Here is a 16,519-nt window from a genome sequence, read left to right on the forward strand (position 1 = left end):
AGTGCATGTATAGATCCACATTTTTCTTGACCTGGGCACTAGCTGGAGGTGAGTGGTCAGCTTCAGGCCCCTGCCGTTTTAACCCGCGGTACCCATTGGATAGGAGGTTGGCGGACCCCAGAGCCGGTCTGGAAGACGTGGAGAAGAGAAAATTCTTCACCCTACAGGGTCTCGAACTCCGACCCCTCGGTCGTCCAGCCCGCAGCCAGTCACTATACCGACTGGGCTACCCCGGCTCCTAGGCGCCGCTTGTGCCAGACAAAATCAACAGGGCAGACTCGTCGTGTCTTCACAGCGTCCAGGCAGGTGCACTCAACGGTCTACCCAGTGTGTATCGGAGTTCCTTACCCTGGGTTAAAACGGCCAGGGAGTGAAAGTAATCATTCATTCCCGTCTAGTGAGAAGGTTAAGAATGCGTGGAGGTTTTCCCTTCATCGCGTGCAACTTAATTATACATAAGGATAACTTTCCCCTTAGCTTTACACCACAAATCAATGTTCTTCCGTTACGGCAAGAGACTGTTCTAGTGAACCCGCTTGCAACAAAATTAATGTTTACACCGGACAAACATCGGCGCGAATAAGCAAAGGCAGGAGAACACCTTGCAGGAGACATGCGGACAACAACCACAGGAACGAGAAGCCAATGTTGAGGTCAATAACATCGCAACCCATGACGTCACACCAAGGTGAAGACGTGAGGGAATGTAGGAGTGTAAATGCCGAAGGGAGAGGGGGTAAAGAATGAACCTCGTTCATAAACCTCTTCCTTTTTTTCCAGATACACGAATAAAAATTAATACATTAATTTTAAAGTTATTCCTCGTTTAAAATTTGTATCTACTATATTTTGGAGACGGGATAGCGACTGGCTGCGGGCTGGACGACTGAGGGATCCGAGTTCGAGTTCCGGTAGGAACAAGAATTTTTTCTTCTCCAAATAGTCGAGACCGGCTCTGAGGTCCACCCAACCTCCTATCCAATGGGTTCTGAGGGCTCTTTCATCGGGGATAAAGCGTCCTGGGCGTGAAGCTGACCACTCACCTCCAACTAGTACCGAGGTCAAGAAAACGTGGGTCTATACATCCACTTCCCCATACGTCTTCAAGGCTCAGTACTTAATTTGTTAAGCACATGAAAAACGTTTTATGTTTTTACTATATTGTGGCGTAGAGACCCGTTGTTAGGCATAGATCTCGAAAACGAGCACAACCGCTGCTATGCAAGAGACGAATAAACAAAATGCTGTTACCGAGTAACGGCTCGATATACACGTTCCCGCGGAAACACAATAGTTACAACTGAAACGGTGTTTTCTATGTGGTCCGTGCCGAGAAGTAAAAACGAAGACAACTGGGGCCATTCAGTTCAGTTGTCATTTGAAAGTCAGCCTGTGTAGAGAAGACTAGGAGGTTGGCCGCCAACCTGAGACTTGGTCAGTGGAGAGTTGGAGTGCTGGTCGTTCAGCTGAGCTCCTCAAAAGAGGATGAGAAAGATGGCGCTATAGTTGAGACGACAAGAGTTCTGGGCGGGCGGCTGTGACAAACAGGACCTAAGCGCAGGACGCTGAAGAGTCTCCACTGTTAGAAACCGTTACTAGGGAACGGCTGGAAAAGGCTTAGCGGGTCATTTGGAAAGTGTGAAGATTAGCGGTGGCGCTGTAATTACTTGTAGTTCCAAGTCGTGGGTATAAGTGGTCAATAAATCCATTCACCAATCCACACCCCGTCTATAGTCACACCCCTATATTGTGATATTGACAAGGAAAACGGCCATATCCCGAAAGAAAAATGTGTTTATATTTTGTAATGACTTGGAAGAAACACCTTCCAGTGGCCCCAAATTCTCGGAACCGCCGCTGGGCCCAATGTGTTACCCCTGACATGGCTAGGGTCCTTAAAAGAACCGTGTCCCCCAACGCTACAAGCGAAAAATGTTCGCTGAAGGCCCTCTTGACACCTGTGGGCTCTAACCATGCAGAGACATTTATCTACACTGCTCCTAGTCAAGGCAAGGCATTAGGAGAGTATGTGGCAGAAAAATTCCTCAAATTGCTCACACGTCCTGCATATGTTGCCTTCCGAGAAGCGCATGCATAGAAAGCGTAATTCTGCTTGTATAATAAGGGACTAATGAATGAGTACTATAACTTAGGGCTTAAGGCACAACTCAAATAAGTCATCAGTTTCACTTCCTAGAATGGAAAGAGTTTCTTGCATTCTCGGTGTACAGTTTATAGGTCTAACCTGCTGTGAGCCTGCCTTCACCGGCGTCCAGCTGGTGAGCAACGCTTATGATTTACTCACCTGAAATAAAAGAAAACGAACATTAACTTCCAAGACATAAATAACTCGATGGAAATTGATTCTTCAAGAGAAGCCAACAGTACCTCGGAAACTCACGAAATTCCCAGCCATTTTACTGTAGCCGAAAGCCCATTACCATGTTCACAAAAGCCTCACACTGCCCCTATCATCAGCCACACAAATCCAGTCACAACTCTCCACCCTATTTCTTTAAAATCCAGTCTATTAGCTTCCCATCTGCGTCTAGGTCTTCCCAGATGTATTTTTCTAGTACTTATAGAAACTTTCGGAATTCAGTCATTCGAAAGAATTTACTCAAGTAGTCGTCACGAACTGAAGTACTATCCTGAAATTCCCATTGAGTAACTGAGAGAAACCACGGAAACCGATCAAATTATCCGGTATCCAGGAAAAGATTCGTACCTGGCACCTCATACTGATTTTTACATCTAGAGGGTTCCAGAAAGATCGGGGAATGTCTTAATCAGCCGTGGGACTATTAGCTTCTAAAGAAAGATAAGAGGCTGTGTGGGCACCAAAACCAACCTGAACGCTGTGAAAAAGAAAAGAAGGTCTTGCCTCTGACGGGAATCGAAGCCTGTTCCTACGGTCGTCCAGCCTATTGCCTAGAAACTATACCGACACAATAAGCCTCAGATGTATTCCACTCTTGCGTTCAAAATAAATGACAGCGAAAGAAAATTATGAAGAAAATGAGGAACAGGAGGAGAGATGTAGCAATACAATTACCTCACGCATGCAGCCCCTCCCACTGTCATATTTTGCCTGATGGCCCGGGCATAAAGGTTGGTTGTTAGTAGGCAAAGCCTATCTAGCTTAGCAACCAGGCCACGTCACATCTTACATAGAAATCCTTAAGGAAAAGAAGTCCTGTGCACGCATGCCTGAATGTCCTACCAGCTCATGAACAGAAAGGTAAAACGTCAAGTTTTGTCTGTAAAAGGCCGTGGAGGCCCATAGGGCTGAGACGTCGAGTCTCCCACATTTCCTAGACAACCGGCTCACATAGATGGCCGTAAGATTGTCAGCCTTACGCTCCGCCCGCCCTTCACCCCACAGGAAGATTCCTGGTACTCATTTCTGTTAGAGCTGAGTCGACCCAGGGCCATAGTGCGGCTGGAAAAATTAGGTCAATTGAAAAAAAAATCCAATTATGTCATCGGGAACTGAATCCGTGACCTTCCGGCGTGTAGCATAGATCCCCACCAGCCTATTAATACCCGAAATCATTTTAATTTAGTAATATTCTGGCGACGAAACGATCTACGTCATACATTCATTGTGACAAATCCTGGCTCCCACAGAAGATGGAATAGAGGTCATGAAGCTGGCTGTAGCCATACTGGGCAAGCGTGTATGCGTCTGTTGCGTAATTCAGATGTCTCTGAACTTCTCTGAAGATGGAAGCCAATCTTCCACCCATGATTCATTACATTTATTGCCTCCTGGATTTTCTGACAATATTCAGCAACGTCCAGTAGTGAGAGAGCGTTGTCCACTGTCTTTCGTGCTCCGAAATACGCTTTTCCAGGCACGCATACTCTGCGGCCCAACCACCGAGGAATATTTCCACGGGGTAAAGCGGCAGATCCGAGTAGCTAACCACTCTCATTTAGTGTTGTGGTTAAGAAGAGCGGAGCTATACCTCCAATCCCCCCCCCCCACACGTCTTCAGAGCATGGAGCTTCTCATAGAATGACGATTAATTAATTACTTTCTCACGTAAGTAGTAACAGAAACTACCGTGATCGTAAAAATTGATCTCCATGTTCTGACAGCATGATCTCGTGCCACTTCAACATGAAAAAGCGGTTCCTGGAATTCTGTCTCTCTGTCTGTGCATACCTGCGCCTTGTTAGCGCCTGAAAGCATTCGGTATTTTAAAGTTTAACTATCATAGGTCGGTACGCGGTGAATATTGTCACGTGACTATAAATGGGGTATGGATCGGATATTGGATTTGATTAGAACTCGGAACTGCAAGTAAGTACAGCACTATTGCTTTACAGTTTACAGTTCACTGTTACACACACACTAGTTTTCTCATTCTTCACTAGTCGTATCCTGGCAACGGATTTTAACACAGTAATTTTAACAGTCGTGAACGGAGAGTTTCATGGAGGTAGGTCTAGGTCCAAATCAGGGCTGTAGCGCCAATGGGGAAAAAAAATTAACAGTCTGACTATAACAGCACACATAAGGTCTTATTTTCATAGCCGCACTCTTGCAACTAACTCTTTTCTTCACACCTGAACAGCAAACCCTCAACCAACTGGAATGCCCCAACTGTTTTCTTTATAACCACTTTGCACGGACCGAATATAAAACATCGTTTCCAAAAAATCCTATTATTGTATACGCGTGTTTACTGACATGCTGCTTAGAAACTGGTTGCATAACATCGTTGTTTTGTTGTTGCGTGCGTGTATGTTGCGGGCGTTACCTAGCAACGACCTCTGTTTAGAGAGTCACCACTTAGCAACGGGCCTATAAAGAGTCTAGCACTGAGAATACGGGATTTCACAAGAGCCACATTATATAAAATTGTCTCGAAAATTGCTCCGACGGTTTTTATGAAATTTCATTAATTTATACAGGCCACCTCCCTACATGAAACTTTACAGGTTCTCTCTTCAGGAAACCAACAGTACGCCTTCTGTATGAGAAAGTACATGCAATACCTTTGCACTAATTATTCACCTTTACCTACTGGGAAAATAAACCCATTAACTACGCTGTATTGTTCAGAAATGTCAAGGGGCTAGGAGTGGACGTCTCATAGCTTTGGTAGGCCGTCCTTGGGAGTATACAAGGAAAGAACGTAGGTGAGAATTTCACATGATGTTATGACGTCACGGCGGTGACTCAAATGCTGGTATAGAAAGGTAACATTTCACTATAAACTAAACACCATCACGAAAGTAGACATTGCAACACAGATGGCATTAATCCCAACATGATGGCATCCATTAAAAGCGGTAAACGTCATTACCACTACCAGGTAATTAACCTACTGTTTGACGACGGAATACGATATTTCTCATTAAAAACCTCACTCCTTCGTGATGTACTCCTACACTCACATTTTAAAAGTAACTACGGTGACAGCCGCTGAGAATTCAAGAGAATGCCTCAATATTTGTTACATAAGCTTTCGTGCTATCAATTTCCCCCACTTTCACCCATCAGTTCTATATGGTACCGAATAATCTGTTGAAGATGGCCGCTGATTTACACTTTACAGTTCACTGTTACACACACATTAGTGTTCTCAGTCCTCACTAGTCGTATCCTGGCAACGGTTTAATTGACACAGTAAATATAACAGTCTCACTGTAACTTCCTTTTTTCCTTTTGGCGCTACAGCCTAAATTTAGGCCTTGGCCTACCTCTATAAAACTCTCCGTTTCACTTCGGTTTACTAGATCTTAGACATTCGGTGGGTGATTAGTTCGTCGCAAGGCCTCTACCTGTACGTAAACACTAGACATCCATGTTCTCAGTGGGATTCGAACCCACGATCCCGGCTTCCGAGCGAGCGAAGACAGTTCACGAATAACACACATAAATAGTCGATCGTAAATCCATCTCATGTTATACTGCACACAACCATATTAAAATGTTAACGATACTCACAGGACAGATACACGTTACACCGTTCGTGAAGTGCTACATAACTTACGTCCATGCAACGTGCTAATGCTAGACAGTTCGTGTCTATGGGAACTCGAAACTGCGTAATATAAGAGCTTTAATCTTCGCATATAACTATGTCATGGAGCAGAATCAAGAAGATGACAGTCGCTCAACTAGCCAACGAATTTAAAGACTTTTATGCAACTCGAGGTTTCACTGCCGTGCGACAGACTGGCTTGTACCCTTGCTCTGCATTTTGAAAGCACTGGGTTCAAATCCCTGCCCGGATACAGGCTCTCCTGACAGAGATCTTCGTAGTTTTACTCCTTCAACTCGAGAAAATGTTGGAAAATCGTCCCAAACTAGACAACGACCGCTCAACCTACCATGCGACACTATATAGCCTCAGCTTCTGACGTCATTAAACCATAAGCAAATAAAATAAATCATTACTGTGTTCATACGAAACTACCAATGCACTCTATCCTGAGTCAGCTGAATCCAATCCATGCACTCGCGCATGCCATATACCGAATGTTACAATAAAGCAGGTGGTAACCATGCTCTGGAGGGTTAACCGCGCTGGTATGGTATATTCCCAGCTCGCAGCTAACTGGAGATGAACATTGTGTTGCTGCCTAGCGACGGCCATGATTTAGCAAGAAGTAGAGTCCTGCTGGACAGACCACAGTAGCACACTCGTATACAGTTAACTGCTGCAGAACGCGCATGGGCAATGTAACGGTTCTACTCAGTGGACCGCATCGCCAGAAGAACCAACATTCCACTGATTCTGTCGTGGAATCCAAAGTTTCTCAAAACTGTGACTATTAAAACTATTGTCTCTTGGCATGTAACGTCGTGTAATTATTTGCCCAGGTTTCGGAGGGACATACTGCCCCCATCTTCAAGGTAGAAAATTAAGTTACGACGGAAAACGTTCAACATCACGAAGGGAACACAGAGAACTAGGAAGCGGTGCCATAGCTCAGGGGATAAGTCACCGGCTTCCCATTACCTCGGCCCGGATCGATCCAAGTTCGAGTCATGTGGGGGTCAGTACTAGACGAAGTGGCATTATGGCGGGGTTTCTCCAAATATTTCGGTTTCCCCTGCCTATTCTCATTCCATCAACTACACCACATTCATTAATCATATTATCATCGACGTTTTGTAAGGACAGTTCCATCTCCTGAAATGTAACGCCGTGTAGGCAACCGATGTCTCGAAGAAACATGTCGCCTCCATCTTCAGGATCGAAGAATAAGCCAAGCAAGAAACCAGCGTGAAAGCAGGTGACAAAAATCATACGACGTTATATATATTCTTGTATATATAGTCTCGATACCGACAGCGTCGTTGAAAGTTTAAAAAAAAAAAAGATAACTCAAGAATCGCGTCTTCTGATTGGCAAAACGCCAGGGGAAGCTATTCGTGTGGGACCCAGTACTGACAACTGCAGCTAGGCTGTAGACAGCTCCTGTTTACGTGCTTCTTCAGAGTTGAACTGAAGTTAAGTACATAGCATCTCACTGCCAGCAAACGTTCTTCCGAGAAGCGCTGCTCAGCCCTTGTGTGTCTGTCTACGCAGTTATCAGCAACGGCAGCCCCGCCATCACCAGGAAGTCAGTCCGAACAATTGAACCAAGTGCCGGTCTGGCGAGAGTGCGTTTCCGCCCTTGCGTCTGATAACGGACATAATCGTGACAGCGGACCAAAAATCAACAAAAAAGTTTGTATTTATTTACAACATTTCTATACGGCCTATTACGATCATCTTCCGGTAGCAACGCCCCAACGATTTACAATATGGCGTATGAATCATTGACAAAAATTTCCGTCCAATGGAACAGGTAATTATACTTTGTACCTGGCGTCAAAAGTTATAAGTGCGTTGTGCATTGTCTAATTATTTGTGAAAAGGATGTATGAACTGCTGCTTATTTAACAACACTGAATCAAATTAATAATCTGAATTACTATATTCGATGAGGGCACGCGTGGGTGTAGTTGGTTGAGGCACTATGGTACAAGCCGGAAGGTCGCGGGATCGAATCCCGATGAGGCGGATTCTTTCAATTGACCTGATCCTTCCAGCCGCACTATGGCCCTGGGGTCGACTCAGTCGCTAACAGAAATGAGTACCAGGATATTCCTGGGGGTAAAGGGCGACCGGCGCGTAAGGCTCACAGCCTTACCGCCATCTATAAGCCGATTGTCCAGAATATATGGAAGCCTCGACGTCTCACAGCCCTATGGGCCTCCACGGCCTGTTACAGGGATACCTTTACTTTTACTTTATTACATTCGATGAAATTAAATGTTGGAAGAGATCCCTTACCCTGTTATGAGAACGCAGCTCGGAATTTGTCTGGAGATGTAACCAGCCTTTACAGAACAGCCCAAGTTCCACCACATCATGAAAGCGTATTTGGGAGTGGAGTGCAAGAAGCATCATTTATTTACCTCGGCACTAGGTGGAGGTGAGTAGTCAGCTTCAAGTCCAGGCCCCTTCTCCACCCGGGAGAGTCCCCGGTACCATTGGATAAGAGTTTGGGTGGGCCCCACAGCCGGTCTTGCTGTGGAGAAGAGAAAATTCTCTACCTGCCCGAAGATGTCTGTGTTCATAATTTCGTTACTATTTTGTTATAACATTCGGCTGATTGTGAACTGCGCTTTCATCTTGTTCTACCGGACATCCTGCCCGAATCTGTATCCACTGTATAGAAATGATCAATATAAATCTACTTCTTTAAACTGATGCCTTCGGGATGTGACTCCGGGCAGTTCGGTACATATTTACCAAAGTTTCGGAGTAACCCGCTTCCTCCAGCTTTGGTGTAAACGAGTGACGTAATAACTTCCGAATCGCTTGTCCCTACGTACCACATTAAACGGCTTCACATCCCAGAAGACCGCAATCATCATATTTATATCAATATTCCGATCTCATATGAAAAGTAATAAAAAGATAAATAAGGTAAAGCTATCCCTGTAACGGTCCGTGAAGGCCCATAGGGTTGTGAGACGTTGAGGTTCCCACATTATCTAGACAATCGGCTCACAGATGGCGGAGAGGTTGCCAGCATTACGCGCCGGCCGCCCTTTACACCCCCAAGAACATTCCTGGTACTCATTTCTGTTAGAGGCTAAGTCAACCTCAGGGTCACAGCGCGGCTGGAAGGATTAGGTCAATTGAAAAATTCAATAACCTCATCGGGAATCGAACCCGTGAACTTCCGGCTTTTAGGACAGTGCCTCAACCAACTACGCTACCGATTGCCCCATGAAAAGTAATATCTTCTGGGATACACGCCTTCTAGTCAGCATAATATTTAAATATTCAGTTCGAACCTACAGAGAACACATGTCTCCATTATAAAATAAATCCCTTATGGATAAACTAACCGCTGTTTATTCTGAGGATCATATGAAGCACATAAACACAGTCTGTGGACAAAATGCAGAGTTTTTTAATGATTAAAGCAGGAGGTTCATGTGGTTAATGCTCTGCTGCAGCCATACGCAAGAAACTGTATAAACAGGAAAGAAAAAACGAGGTAGCCAACAACTGAGACCTTAGTCTCTGAATCGGCTACTGGCCCCGCAATGTCTTCACCTGATTAGATTAATTTGGATTACAGATATCTCAAAGAAATTACGCAATGACTAGACACTTTCACTTGTCGGTCCAAAGCCCCATGTTCTTAAAACGCCAAAAAGATTTATTACTATAGCCCAATATATATTATTTGCTGTATCACTTAGTGAAGATCGTGCCTATCTGCAACTTATACGCAAAGACAGCAAGAAAAACACGAGAAGAAGAGATAAAACTGTTTTATATACCACCGCAAATTTACGTCATACCTTCAGAAGGCGATTTTTATGTCAGGAGTGGGTAACTGGTTGCCTGAGGGCGACATGTGGCTTATGGGTCCATTTTTGAGGCTCGTTTACGCATTCTGATAGACAAAAATACAAAAGATATATAATGTATCGTGACATGTCAACGCACTGCCAGGCAACGGCTCGATAAACACCCTGCATTACACGCACGCAACAATAGAACAGCAGGGTTATGCAAGCCGTTTCTAGGCAACGGCTCGGTAAACACATTTCCGCGTAAGCAGTGACGTCAGCAACAGAGACGGTGTTTTCAGTGGGGTCTGTGCAGAGTGCTTATAAGAGAAGTGAATGCAGTGGCAGAGTTAGTTCAAGAGCAGTTACGAGTCAGTCGTAAGCTGGAGGAGTGAGTCCAGAAGAATTTTTAGTTCCGATGTTCCACAATGATTGAAGACGAAACAACAAGAAGACTTCATAGTGATTTGCTAGTTTCTGTGTTTAGATCCGTTGCTAGGATACGACTAGTGAAGACTGGGAATCCTAGTGCGTGTGCAACGGGGATTGGAAAGTGTACAAATCAGCGATAGCGCTGTATTTTATTGTGATTAAGAGAACTTGTAACCAAGGTGCTAATAAACCTAATCATCCGAACTAGAACCCGTTATTTTCGTCACGCGTACCACCCTGCACTTGACAGCATATATAACGTGAGAGCGTAAAAATAAAATTGAATTGGCCACCGCATTCACTGGACCTCAACTCCTTAAATTATCATGTATGGGGTTACATGAAAAAAAAAAACATGGCGTATAAACGAAGAAAGACACGAGAGATGAGGTACTTCAGCGAAATTACTGACGTCGCAACACGCGTTAATAAGGCTGAAGTTCTTCGTGGACTTAAGCGTTCCCTAGTAACATGAGCCGCGCTGCGTATCCCAAGGGGACGGTGGACATTCTGAACAGATACTTAAACCTAAGCATACTGCGCAATGTAATAATTTTATATTTTTTTACCAACAGTTAAAATACCGACAGCCCCGAAAATGTTGAGTAAAGGACTCGTGTTGGTACAATATTTTTCACCCATAATGACCTTTAGAGTAAAAAAAACTCCGTGGGTTTAGTCCGCAAGCGAACTATACTGACCGAGCGACCGCCGCTTGTCGGAGAAGTTAGTGCCAACTTCTGCGGATAGAGGCTGGCACGTGGTTAGCGCAACGGATCCCCACGGCCATTAATCTCGGTTTTCTAGAACGGAGCCGCTATTTCAAGGAAATAGCGCCCCAATTATCCTCACGAGGCTGAGTGGAGCCCGTTCCAGACCCACTACTCACAAAATCTGGTAGCGCCGGGAATCGAGCCCGGAACCTCTGGATATGTAGCCACTAGACCACTGACGCGGTCTGACCTCTGGAGTCACCCCCTGAAATTATAAAGTCAGAGAGAACATCCTGCAGATCATGGCGCTTATAAGCAGCATAGAGGGTAGCCAGTCAACTCATTTCTATCGATTATCGACAGGTTTAGCTGCACGCTATTTCAAGGATGTTACCGGATCAATATTCATGGGAAATAGGTGTGTCAAGGTTATCATTTTAAATACAGATGACAACAGAGTCGATATACAGTATATACCTAAGGGATTTTACATTTTTCGTGGCGGTGAGTATTAATTTGATAGTCGTATGGGATGTGATGCTGTGTATTATGGTAGAAAAGTACCCAAGTTTCGGAGTAAAGTGTTGCCTCCATCGTCAGGACCGAAGTGTGCCTTGTTAAGAATTCGACAGCATATACATATACCGCGCTCAGGCTGATTTCGAAACACTGGTTTCCTTTATTTACACGTGTCACGAAATATTAAAAAAAAAGTAAAGTCGTCTCTGCGCTTATTTAATTAAGCAATATGCCATGAAGACGTATGGGGAGTGAAGATAAAGCTCCACCATTCTTGACATCGGTACTAGACGGGAATGAACAGCTTCACGCCCCGGCTGCTTTTCCTTCAGGGAAAGAGCCCCCGGTACCCACTGGATAGGAGGCTAGGTGGGCCCCAGAGACAGTCTGGATGCTGTGAAGAAGAGAAAAATCTTGCCCTATCAGGAACTGAACCTGGACGGTCCTAGGGACTGAATTCTTATATATTATCTGGATGAAATTCGCGAAGTTATATGAAGGCAAAATGCTCACGTACGTGATGTGATGTGATGCAAGAAGGTATGCACAGCAACAAGACAGACCTCGTCCTTGCTGTGAGTGTGACGCATTGAAAAAGGATCCAGCACTTCCTGCGTGCTCTGTATACACCTGATGCTTCATTCATGAGGACAAAACGTATTCGGACAATAAACAGCGATCCCATGACTGGAGGAATTGGTACAACTGAACCGCTAACAACTATCAGATTATAGTCCAGACGAACAATCAGGGTTCGATTTATGGCAGGGGCAAGAGTTAACCTGACATCCTATTCTTCATTAAGCAACACGTCATGAGAATTTTTGAAGAAGTGGAGGTATAGCTTCAGTCATTCTTATGCTGCGTACTACATAACTATGGCTGGTCAGCTTCACGCCCCGGCCTTTTCCTCTGGTGCCAAGTGGAGGCAGGGTGGGCTCCAGAGCTGATCTGGACACCGCGCGTTGAAATCTCTCGCAGCTGTCAGGAAGGACAGATCAGTCCCGTAGTCCATCGCTATACCGAGCGAGCTACCGTGGGTTATAAATGTCGATAAATAAGATTCCAAAACCCGGAAAACGGGAGGCCTTGGACGGAACAGATCTGCCGTGCCATACAGGATGAAAAAGAAATTGCCTTTTATATGATTTACAATTCTAATGCCCCTTCCTTGTGTCGCTGCCATACTCCACTATATTTAATGGCAATTAGTCACGGCTTCTACTACTGCAGGCACGATCAAGGTCGCCTTTCTTTCATGCACTGGTCTCGTAAATTCTGCTCTACCGGACTGATTTGCCAGAGCGAAGGCAGGGGCTCCCTCCGTGCGGAAGTTGAGGACGTTGACCACGGAACAGAACTGCAAACTAATACCAAAGGCAGACTTCCTCAGTTCCTCAAGACGCTGACTATGAAGATTCTCGGATTGACGTCGTACAGTCTGATATATCTTTCGGAGGAAACTTCTGTCCATCTCGTCTTTTTAACAGATCGAGCAACCGAGCAACCGCAACAGGTTAGTCCATAAACGTTTGTAACATGGCGGTCATATCCCAGAATTCAGTAATAACCTTAAAACCGTTATTTCCAGGTCAGAACCATCCGATTTGAGCCATCTTCTGGACGACAGTGCATCTTGCAGACAGCACTGAGCTACTAGACCGCAGAGAAGAATAAGTTTTACATAGATTTCACTTTCATGTTCCCCCCCCCCCTTTCATTTAGTCGTTTATTTATTAAGAATTCCAGGTTTCTCTTGTCTATGACGTCATATAGCCTGAAGGACTGTTACCGACGTTTTGGAGGAACCTGTTTCCTCCAGGTCTTGAAGATGTTGGTAGGTTCTTCAAAAACGTCGGTAACGATCTACTAAATCACACGGTGTTATAAATCAGTAGATCACAATATGAATTATAGATTTTATTAAATTTCTCTGTTCATTGTGAGTTAAACACGCAGAGCACTCATGTTGTGGGTAATTTTATGGCGCTAATAACGTCCAGACTATACGGCGTCAAATGGCAGCATTATTGTAAGGGGCTTTGAATGATGTGATCATGACATAAATGAAATACTATCCCGGCATCTGGCTAGGGTAGCCATGCGCTGCAACAGTCTGGGGTGGGGGACAGGCGCTCCCAAGAGCCCCTTATTAATTTTGGGGCTAATTAACTGAGCAGCATGGAAAAACCTTCCTTACACACATTCAGTGTATACATGATGCAATTCTACACCCCCCCAACTCCCCTTAATGTCCAATCTGTCCCTCACCCATAAGAAGCTTAGGAGATAATCTTTTACTTCCCTCTCATATAAAAGCTTCTATTTTTTACAGGATAGCTAGGGACTGGAAGACAGGAATCCACCATAAGAATCCTATCCAAATACCAGCAGCTCTTTCCCTGGGTAAAGAGCGCTGGAGCGTGAAAATGAACATTTAGCTCCATCCAGTACCGAGGTCAAACAATTACGGAGCTATACCTCCACTCCTTCATGTCTTAATGGCGAGGCGTTTAGTTAATTAAGCAGAGGGTCAATTTTACTTTCTTACTCTTTACATTAACCTAAAGGGAGCACGCGGTAGCGTAGTTGGTTGAGACACTGCTACAAGCCGGAAGGTTGCTGATTCGATTCCCTACGAGGTTACTGGATTTTTCAATTTACCTAATCATTCCAGCCGCGCTATGGCCCTGGGATCGACTCAGTCTCTTAACATAAATGGGTACCAGGAATCTTCTTGGGGGTAAGGCTGACCTCACCGCCATCTGTGAGCCAATTGCCTAGAAAATGTGGGAATCTCGACATCTCACAACCGTATGAGCCTCGACGGCCTGTTACAGGGACACCTTTCTCGTTCTTGCCTTTTGCCTTTACCTGAAATTGTTTGTCAGGATTTCCAGACGTGTTATTCAGAGCTGTTCCATTTAATGACATAATAATGTATCAGGCACTCATCCGGGTGACAGATAATAAGGTCATAATGACTTGAACATCACTAGCCATTAAGTGTTCCTGAATACAAAACACTATTAGGTCCCCCCCCACAACCTGTATGGCATCCTGCACACCAAATTTGTTCTGACTCCCTCTTTAAACCGTTGTAGTAATTACTATATGTATCGTAACATCCCAAAATACTGAATTCTGCCCATACAGTGTATTTATGTGTTTCATATGGCTCACACAATAAACAGCGACTGTTTCCCTAAACAGCATTAACCGGTTGGGCTCTGTAGCGGAGACGTAATGTGTTTCCTGTGAGGATACGGACTGAATTGCTATATATTCTGCCCACGCAGGGTATCTGTATGTTCCGTATGGTTCTCACAATAAACAGCGACTGCTTCCCTAAACAGCATTAACCGGTTGGGCTCTGTAGCGGAGACGTAATGTGTTTCCTGTCATGTACAAACTGAATTGCTATATATTCTGCCCACACAGTGTATCTGTGTGTTCCGTACGATTCTCACAATAAACAGCGACTGTTTCCCTAAACAGCATGAACAACTTCCTCATCTTTAATGCAGATGCAATGTTCTCTGTGAGGTAGGAACTGTGTTAACTTTTCCAATATTGATCCAAATGATATTATTTTCTGTTTTCTTCCTCTCGCTCCCACCTTGGAGCACAGGGCCGATTTCTCAGTTAATGATCATTTTGCAGACGGCATGGCTCCTTGGACGGGTGATCAGTTCGTCGCAAGGCCTCTACCTAAACACAGAATAAACGCATACACACACCAAACATCTATGCCTTGTGTGGGATTCGAACAAACGATCCCGGCTTCCAAGCGAGCGAAGACAGTGCATGCTCGGCTACTGTGACAGGAAAATTATATTTACATAACATTAATCGCTTCTTCTGACTGTCAAAAAAAATGGAGAAACTGTTCATGTCGGACCCGGTATTGCCTCATGTCAGTCGTACTGACAATTGCAGCTGGATCAAAGACAATTCCGGGCTCTCTCTTGATATGATATTAAAAAATTCAGTTCCCGTGTCACGCAAACACTGGGCCCCTTTAAGAAACCTCTACTCTTTATTCACGCTTTCATCCATAATTCTAACAGATACAAGACTAAAGATGCCGAGGCCGAAGATCAATATGGGCTTAGCTGTGACCTTGACGACAACACATCTAATCAATTAAGTATAAACACATAAGGCTGTCTCCTCATCATTCTGTCGCTATGTATATTAGTAGTGTGACATGAGTGTCGGTTACAGGCAGAAAGGAATAGGTTTTTCTTTTCTCCTCAGCGTCAAGACCGGTTGTGGGGCCCACCGAGCCTCCTATCCAGTGGGTACTGAGGGCTCTCTACCACAGGAGTAAAGCAGCAGAGGCGTGACGCTGAATACTCGCATCATCCAGTGCTGAGTTGATAATGCATGGAGTTATTCCTCCATTCCCCCATACTACTTCATGACTTGGTGGTTAATTAAGCATAGAGAGAACTTTGTCTTTACTGGTTAAATCCTATCTTCGGCCAAACGCTTCACACAAATTGTATTTAAATAATATTTCTTACTTTAGCTATTAACATAGTATACGTCACAGAACCAACCACAATGGAAGACAGTCCTTGAAAAACTGATAGTCGCTAATTTATTTGTATGTATACCATTTTATATGCTCGTCGTATGAATCTACCCTGAAGATGGAGACAGGATATTCAAACGGAAAACCGCCGGCATACAACTCCTGGGCTCCACCAGCTTCTGCAGATTTCTCCGAACTATACGGCGTCACAAACTATATGACCCTACTGTTCACAGTCGCTTGCGTCAGGCACTCAAATCCAACATCAATACAGGGCATTAACCCTGTAACAACTTGCTCGGTCCTAAGCCCGTTTCTTAGTACTGATCAATTAGTTAAGAATGTGGCTACCCGCCGAAAAAGAGAATTCGGTGGGTACACTACCTACTCCGAAACACAAGGAAGGCAACAGAGACATCTGTCTTTGGGTACATCCGGAATACGAATCGATCAAGTTGCGTCACGAACTACGCCCTGGTCTTGCACGCCACA

General features: G+C 44.6%; 1 protein-coding gene across 3 annotated transcripts in view; it reads right to left on the reverse strand.

Moving 5' to 3' along the window:
- The window catches only part of LOC111870858 (cyclic AMP-responsive element-binding protein 3-like protein 2), a 224,555-nt gene that overhangs the window by 139,294 nt on the left and 68,742 nt on the right, over positions 1-16,519 (reverse strand). The gene's annotated exons all lie outside the window — the stretch shown is intronic.

The sequence above is a fragment of the Cryptotermes secundus genome, unplaced genomic scaffold (genome assembly GCF_002891405.2).
Source record: "Cryptotermes secundus unplaced genomic scaffold, Csec_1.0 scaffold632, whole genome shotgun sequence".
Lineage (NCBI taxonomy): Eukaryota > Metazoa > Arthropoda > Insecta > Blattodea > Kalotermitidae > Cryptotermes > Cryptotermes secundus.